Genomic DNA, 8364 nt, shown 5'->3' with positions numbered 1-8364 from the left:
CAAATAGGTGACATGCAATCACGTGACCTAGAGGCACATCCGGGCCTCCACATGCCATTGCAAGTCACGTGAGCAGAAACGCTTTCGGGATACTTTTTGCTCTTTATTATTAAATTAAATTAATTGTTTAAATAAAACACAAAGGCGTCACAAAATACACAAAATAAAGCACATAAACATACATAAAAATAAAAAATAAAAAGTTTTTTGCAATCACGTGACCTCGAGGCACATCCGGGTTCCAGGCCATAGTCTCAGCTCAATCAGGCTCTGGTTTATTTACATGAATCAGTGCAGATTTGGGGGTATGTTGAAAGGTTTAGAGGCAAATATTAAAGTGTTCATGAAAACAAAAAAATTAAATGTGATGTAGTGGATTTTTACATTCTTAAAATAATGTTTTTCAAATATTTAAACCATTTATCCAAACCAAGAGGTCACTGCTACTTCACTTCACTTGACACTTAACTATATTCAAAAAAGAACAGATAGAAGACACAATGTCTTTACATCTGACATTAATCTGCGAAAGACAAAATTGCATTTATTCGTGGATCGCTAGGTAACGTATTTGATTGGCATAACGAGTGTCGTGCTGCTGTGATCGTGACGCTAATGAGAAAAAGGTTATGTTTCTTTGCAGTTGATTTCCTGCTACAAATATTAGTCTCGTCTACAATTCATGTCTGCAGTTGCCTTATGCTGCGAAGTTCATATTTTCAGCAATGTTTGCTAACAATATCAATGTCCAGTATATGTTGCTGAGCCTACGAGAGATTCATTCATCTACTTTATTTATACTATTAAGGATAATTTCTTGATGCTAACAAACATCACCAAAGACTCTATCATGTGGTCATCCGTGTTGAATAACGCACTCTGTTTTCCGGGCACAATAAGCTTTCAGTTTGTTAGGAAAATACGGTGGGATGGGACCAACAATCACCCTGTTATGACGTTAGTTTATCTGTAGAAGCAAGTCCTCTAGTTATATTTAGACCTGGTACCACAAAACAACACAAACTAATACGACCTTATTGTACTTTATTTACGTTTAGTGCTGCTATCAAACACTACTAGTATAGAATAAACCTGATCACTTTCTGCATCACAGAAAGTTTCTCAAACAAATCAAATATTCAAACAAAGATTTTACAAAGTGATGGCTGCAGACATGCGGTGCAACTGTATTCCACAAGATGAGGAAAGGGATATTTTTAGAACATTAAGCAGAGGGGTTAGTGCGTCTGCCTCACAATAGGAAGGTCCTGCGGTCCTGGGTTCAATCCCAGGCTCGGGGGCTTTCTGTGTGGAGTTTGCATGTCCTCCCCGTGAATGCGTGGTTTCCGTCCGGGTACTCCGGCTTCCTCCCACTTCCAAAGACATGCCCCTGGGGATAGGTTGATTGGCAACACTAAAATTGGTCCTAGTGTGTGAATGTGAGTGTGAATGTTGTCTGTCTATCTGTGTTGGCCCTGCGATGAGGTGGCGACTTGTCCAGGGTGTACGCCTCCTTCCGTCCGGTTGTAGCTGAAAAAGCCGCCTTCGCCCCCCGCTACCCCAAAAGGGAATAAGCGGTAGAAAATGGATGGATGGATAATGTCATATTGAGTAAAAACTATATTTTGTGTTTGCAAAAATTATAAAAGCACATGTTTCTCGTAAAACTCACAAAGATACATTAATACAGGAATTATTAGACGTATTGCATGTTTGGTTTAGAAGTTACGCTTGAAAAAAATTGTTATTGCTTCAAACACAGTTTCTCAGGATTCTAAGAACATTACTGTTGTATTGATTAAAAAACAAGTTTTTGTGTTTGCAAACCTTAAAAAAAACACGTTTCTAATAAAACCCACAAAGATACATTATTTCAGGCATTATTAGACACATTGCATTTTTAGTTCAGGAATATGCTTGAAACAAATTTGCATTGCTTCAAACTAATTTTTGCTGGAATCTCAGAACATTACTGTCATGTTGAGTAAAAAAAAACTATTTTTTGTGTTTGCAAACATTACAAAAGCACATGTTTTTAGCAAAACTCAAAAAGATACATTATTTTAGGCATTATTAGACATATTTATTGCATGTTTGGTTTAGAACCTATGCTTGAAACAATTTTTATTACTTCAAACACATTTTCTCAGGCTTCTAAGAACATCCATCCATCCATTTCTACCTTATTCCTTTTGGGGTCGCTAGGGGCGCTGGTGCCGATCTCAGAACATTACTGTCATATTGAGTAAAACACAAATATTTGTGTTTGCAAACCTTACCAAAGCACATGTTTCTAGTAAAACTCACAAAGATACATTATTTCAGGCATTATTAGACATATTGCATGTTTGGTTTAGGACTTAAGCTTGAAACTATTTTTTTTGCTTCAAAAACACATGTTCTCAGGCTTCTAAGAACATTACTGTCATATTGAGTAAATCACATTTTTGTGTTTACAAACCTTATAAAAGCACAGTTTTTACTAAGACTCACAAATATACATTGTTTCAGGAATTATTAGACATATCTTTTGCATGTTTGGTTTGGTAATATTCTTTGCTTCAAACAATTTTTTTACAGGCTTCTAAGAACATTACAGTCATATTGAGTAAAAATAACAACTAATGTTTGTCTTTGCAAACCCTACAAAAGCACATGTTTTTAGTAAAACTCACAAAGATACATTAATATAGGCATATGTCATGTTTGGTGTAGGTGTCATCGTTGAAACTAATTTTTTTTTGCTTCAAACACGTTTTCTCCGGATTCTAAGAACATTACTGTCATATTAAGTAAAAAACTATTTTTTGTGTTTGCAAACCTTACAAAAGCACATATTTCAAGTCCAACTCACAAACATACATTATTACAGGCATTATTAGACATATTTATTGCATGTTCGGTTTATGAATATTCTTGAAACCATTTTCTATTTCTACAAACATTTTTTTTCAGGCTTCTAAGAACATTACTGTCATATTGAGTAAAACAAACTAATTGTTGTGTTTGCAAACATTATAAAAGCACATGTTTTAGTAAAACTCACAAAGATACATTAATATAGGGATATTTCATGTGTGGTTTAGGAATCTTCCTTGAAACAAATTTTTATTGCTTCGAACACGTTTTCTCCGGATTCTAAGAACATTACTGTCATACTGAGTAAAAAAAACACATTTTTGTGTTCGCAAACATTACAAAAGCATGTGTTTCTAGTAAAACTCAAAGATACATTAATACAGGCATTATTAGACACATTGCATGTTTGGTTTAGGAGTCATCCTTGAAACTATTTTTTATTACTTCAAACACATTTTCTCAGGCTTCTAACATTACTGTTATATTAAGTAAAATACTATTTTTTGTGTTTGCAAACCTTACCATGAATTGATTATCGTGGACCCCGACTTAAACAAGTTGAAAAACTTATTGGGGTGTTACCATTTAGTGGTCAATTGTACGGAATATGTACTGTACTGTGCTATCTACTAATAAAAGTTTCAATCAATCAATCAAACAAACACACATGTTTGTGGTAAAACTCACAAAGATTCATTATTTCAGGCATTACTAGACATATTGCATGTTTGATTTAGGAATATGCTTGAAACAAATTTGTAAAGCTTCAAACTAATTTTTTCTGGATTCTAAGAACATTACAGTCATATTGAGTAAAAAAAAATAATTGTTCTGTTTGCGAACCTTTTAAAAATACATGTTTCTAGCAAAACTCAGAAAGATACATTATTTCAGGCATTATTAGACATATTGCATGTTTGGTTTAGGAGTTATGCTTGAAACAATTTGTTATTGCTTCAAACATATTTTCTCAGGATTTCTAAGAACATTACTGTCATATCGAGTCATATTCTCTGACTTCTTTACCTTTATGGCCCACTTCTTTCGCAACTCTATGAAAGCTATTTCCTATTTCTCGGAAGAGCCAAGAACAGAATAGCAATATGACATTTTCTGCTCAAACTCAACACTCACTAACTTTTTTTTTTTTAAATAAAACTTAATTTATAAATGTCAACATTTACAAACAGTTGAAAATAATAGTCAAAGTACAAAAACAGTACAAAACAGCACCAGGGGGTTTTAAAGTCAAAATAACTAAAATAGAATGCTATATATATATATATATATATATATATATATATATATATATGTGTATACAAACATTTGTATATGTATATGTGTGTGCATATATATATATATATATATATATATATATATATATATACATATATATATATATATATATATATACTGTATATATATATATATATATATATATATATATATATATATATATATCAATCAATCAAGCAATCAATGTTTATTTATATAGCCCTAAATCACTAGTGTCTCAAAGGGCTGCAAAAACCACAGCACAAACCACAACGACATCCTTGGTAGAGCCCACATAAGGGCAAGGAAAACTCACCCCAGTGGGACGTCGGTGACAGTGACAATGATGACTATAAGAACCTTGGAGAGGACCGCATATGTGGGCAAACCTCCCCCAGGGGACCGAAAGCAATTAATGTCGAGCGGGTCTAAGATGATACTGTGAAAGTTCAATCCTTGAGAGTCCAGTCCAAAGTGGATCCAACAGAGCAGCGAGAGTCCCGTCCGTAGTGGAGCCAACAGGAGACCATCCCAAGCGGAGGCTGATCAGCACAGAGATGTCCCCAGTCGATATACATCCGAGCGGTCCATCCTGGGTCCCGACTCTGGACAGCCAGTACTTCATCCATGGCCACCGGACCGGACCCCCTCCTATATGTGTATATGTATATGTATATGTATATATATACATATATATATATATATATATATATATATATACATACATATATATATATATATATATATATATATATATATATTCCAGAAGTGTGTGAAGTGAATTATATTTATATAGCGCTTTTCTCTAGTGACTCAAAGCGCTTTACATAGTGAAACCCAATATCCAAGTTACATTTAAACCAGTGTGGGTGGCACTGGGAGCAGGTGGGTAAAGTGTCTTGCTCAAGGACACAACAGCATTGACTAGGATGGCGGAAGCGGGAATCGAACCTGCAACCCTCAAGTTGCTGGCACGGCCACTCTACCAACCGAGCTAAACCGCCCCGCCCAGAAAACACAGAGTGAGATTTTCTACCTCTTGTGCGAAACACAAATGCATAAAATGACTTAACACATTAAAATGACTAGTAAAACATTTAAAAACACATCATCCAACTTCCAAAACATTAAAAACGACTCTAAAACACATAAAATGACTCCGAAGAGATGCACAGTGACATCTAAAACGTAAATTACTCCTAAAACACATAACAAGACTCCTAAAACACATAGTAAGACTCCTGAAACACATTAAGACTCCTAAAACACGTAAAAAACTCCTAAAACACGTAAAAATACTCCTAAAAACATGTAAAAAGACTCCTAAAACAAATTAAAAACAGAATGAGGTGTTTGCATCTTTTGTGAGCACATACACTTGGTGGCCTTGTAGGTGAACAGTGAATGTGAATGGAAGACCTGAAGGATAAAATAATTTATGGGTGCGCATCATCAGTAGTGTTCCTCTGGGTCACTGGGTGTTTCGGCCTTTAACACTATACACCCTCTCCAGAGGCGGCCAGCTACATGATGATAAGACCTGAGCTTGCGACCCAAGTCCAATTAGCCATGAGAGTCACCTTGTTGGTAGACATTTCAGGGGACTATGCATGGCAGGGGCGTCCGGTTCCCTGAGTCAGATTTTGTTCTGCCTGACCGCATACCTCCTGATGCACTAGCTGGGGGCCCAATTGGGGTCATTCCTCTTCAGCCAGAGCCACCGGCTGCTCTTTTTGGCTGCTTCAGATGCGGCTTTGATTGCTGTACGCAGGCATTGGCCCCTGACTCCCAAGTCCCTCAGCAGTTTTGTGGTAGAGGTTCCCACAAAGCCTCTGCACCCAATCTCCACAGGGCGGACTTCAGTATTCCAGCCACGATTATTAGCTTCCGCGGCCAGCTCGGAATACCGCAAATGTTTCCTCTCATATGCCTCCTCCATGGATTCCTCCTAGGGTACAGTGAGCTCAACAATGAAGGCCTTTTTGTGGGAAGGGGACCAGAGCACTAGGTCAGGCCTCAATGTGGTAGTGGCGATCGCGGTGGGGAAAATCAGCTAAATATATATATATATATATATATATATATATATATATATATATATATATATATATATATACACACACACATAGTACTTAAAATAATGACAGAGGTCTGTAGTTTTCACCATAGGTACACTTCAACTGTGAGAGACAAAATATGAAAAAAAATCCAGGAATTCACATTGTTGGAATTTTAAAGAATTTATTTGTAAATTATGGTGGAAAATAAGTATTTAGTCAATCATTCAAAGCTCTCACTGATGGAAGGAGGTTTTGGCTCAAAATCTCACGATACATGGCCCCATTCATTCTTTCCTTAACACGGATCAATCGTCCTGTCCCCTTAGCTGAAAAACAGCCCCAAAGCATGATGTTTCCACCCCCATGCTTCACAGTAGGTATGGTGTTCTTGGGATGCTACTCAGTATTCTTCTTCCTCCAAACACGACGAGTTGAGTTTATACCAAAATGGATACATGTATGATATATATATATATATATATATATATATATATATATATATATATATATATATATATATATATATATATATATATATATATATTTACAAGGTGCAAAGCCATAAGATCACTCAGTCTCAGTAAATAACTTAAATTTGGAACACAGCATCATAGTTTTCGCTACATTTTGGTTGTTGGAGGTAGAGAGTGTTTTAATGTAGAGTTGTAAATCTTTCTTAAAGGCACAAAAAACATGTCGGGTATTGAGAAACTTACATTTATGAATATAAAACTTAGCAAATGGTATAATGAAGTTGCAAAGGTAACTTATCAACTTATTGAAATGCAACACTCAGGCTGGTTTATTATAGTGTGAATTAAGCCGCGAAGACGAAAACGGATGTGACGTCATATATAAAAGTCTCCTGGCGCTGTATTTACAGTATTTGTACTTTTTTTTAATTGTCATTGTTCATATGATTTTTTTGTAAATACTTATCGTTATAAATAAAGGTTTATAAAAAAAACCCATAAACGTTTCCTGTGCGTGTGACCTGCTAAGTTGTCACTTCCGTTTCCGCAATGAAAGCTCGCTCACTCGCCAGCCGACCTCCTAACGCGCCATTCTCGCTTCTTTCTCCTTTATTTACACAGGAGTGACAATAGTGTTCTACTGTGAATTGCGATGGTCTACTGGGTGCGGTAAAAAGTAAGAATATATAAAAAAAAAAGACACGCTAGTTAAGAATTGTCAATTCAAGGATGTACTCCAAACATGGCGCATGACAATATGATTTGTGTACTAGGACTACAATTCCCAGAGGCCTGTCCTCTCTCGCAGCCAAACAGGAAGTGCGCTTTCAACGTAAGAGCATCAATGTTGCAATTACAATGCAAAAGGCATATAACAAAGTAACAGTGAGTACATGGCATACTGGGGTATTGGAAGTATTATTTGTATTACGTAATGCATCATTTTTAATATTTATAAATAATAGGTATTGTTTGGAATACCTTTTTGACTGTATCGTTTCTCTTTTAATTAATGAACTATAAATAATTCAAATATAGGTACGCAAATGTAAACTTTATATCTTCAGTCAGCAACACTGAAGACCTTCAGTTTATCTGTATGTGGAATGAAATTATGGAATGGATTAAGCAAAGTACTAATATGATCCACTTCAAGAAACTTTTCAATCTTAAAAGTGTTTACAAAGTACAAATAAGAAGAACCATGGTCATTATTCTGAATTTATTTAATCCATCCATCCGTTCATTTTCAAAATAATTTTACTCATCTCACCATATGAAATGTAACTTACTTCACCGAATATTATTCATTTATTTATTTTTATTGTGCTTACTTATGGAGTATATTGTGAATAAACTGAGAACAAGAAGTGAACAAAAGTTTTAGCAACTGTTTCAAAAGAAAAGGGGTAGGATTAAATAAGCTTTGCTTCTTTCTACTCCTATTCGAACATGTTGAAACGAGAAAACTGGAAATTGTGATGTATAATGTGTATACTCGCATGTTCGAAATAAACTAAAACTCAAAAAAAGATATAGATATTGGGACGATGACACAATTTCAACTTTTTTGGCTACAGTAGCCTGAGAGTGCAAAACACTTTTCCACACCTTGAAGCAAATTAGAATGACAGAAAACAAATGAACAAAAGGCCAAACAACTTAACACAGTTAACAAAAGACAAAGCAAATTACTA

The 8364-nt window shown here is 35.3% G+C and overlaps 1 protein-coding gene across 2 annotated transcripts in view; it reads left to right on the top strand.

The window, feature by feature from the left end:
• The first annotated feature begins 7211 nt into the window (after positions 1-7211).
• The window catches only part of ablim2 (actin binding LIM protein family, member 2), a 113541-nt gene continuing 112388 nt past the window's right edge, over positions 7212-8364 (top strand). For both annotated transcript variants that reach the window (XR_009808539.1, XR_009808540.1), the window contains exons 1-2: positions 7212-7343; positions 7441-7499. The gene's annotated coding sequence lies outside the window, so the exon portion shown is untranslated. The remainder of the gene's footprint in view (positions 7344-7440; positions 7500-8364) is intronic.

Source organism: Nerophis ophidion, linkage group LG10 (assembly GCF_033978795.1).
Source record: "Nerophis ophidion isolate RoL-2023_Sa linkage group LG10, RoL_Noph_v1.0, whole genome shotgun sequence".
Classification (NCBI taxonomy): Eukaryota; Metazoa; Chordata; class Actinopteri; order Syngnathiformes; family Syngnathidae; genus Nerophis; species Nerophis ophidion.
The sequence above is the reverse complement of the archived record's forward strand: the minus strand, read 5'-3'. Positions and strand labels throughout refer to the sequence as shown.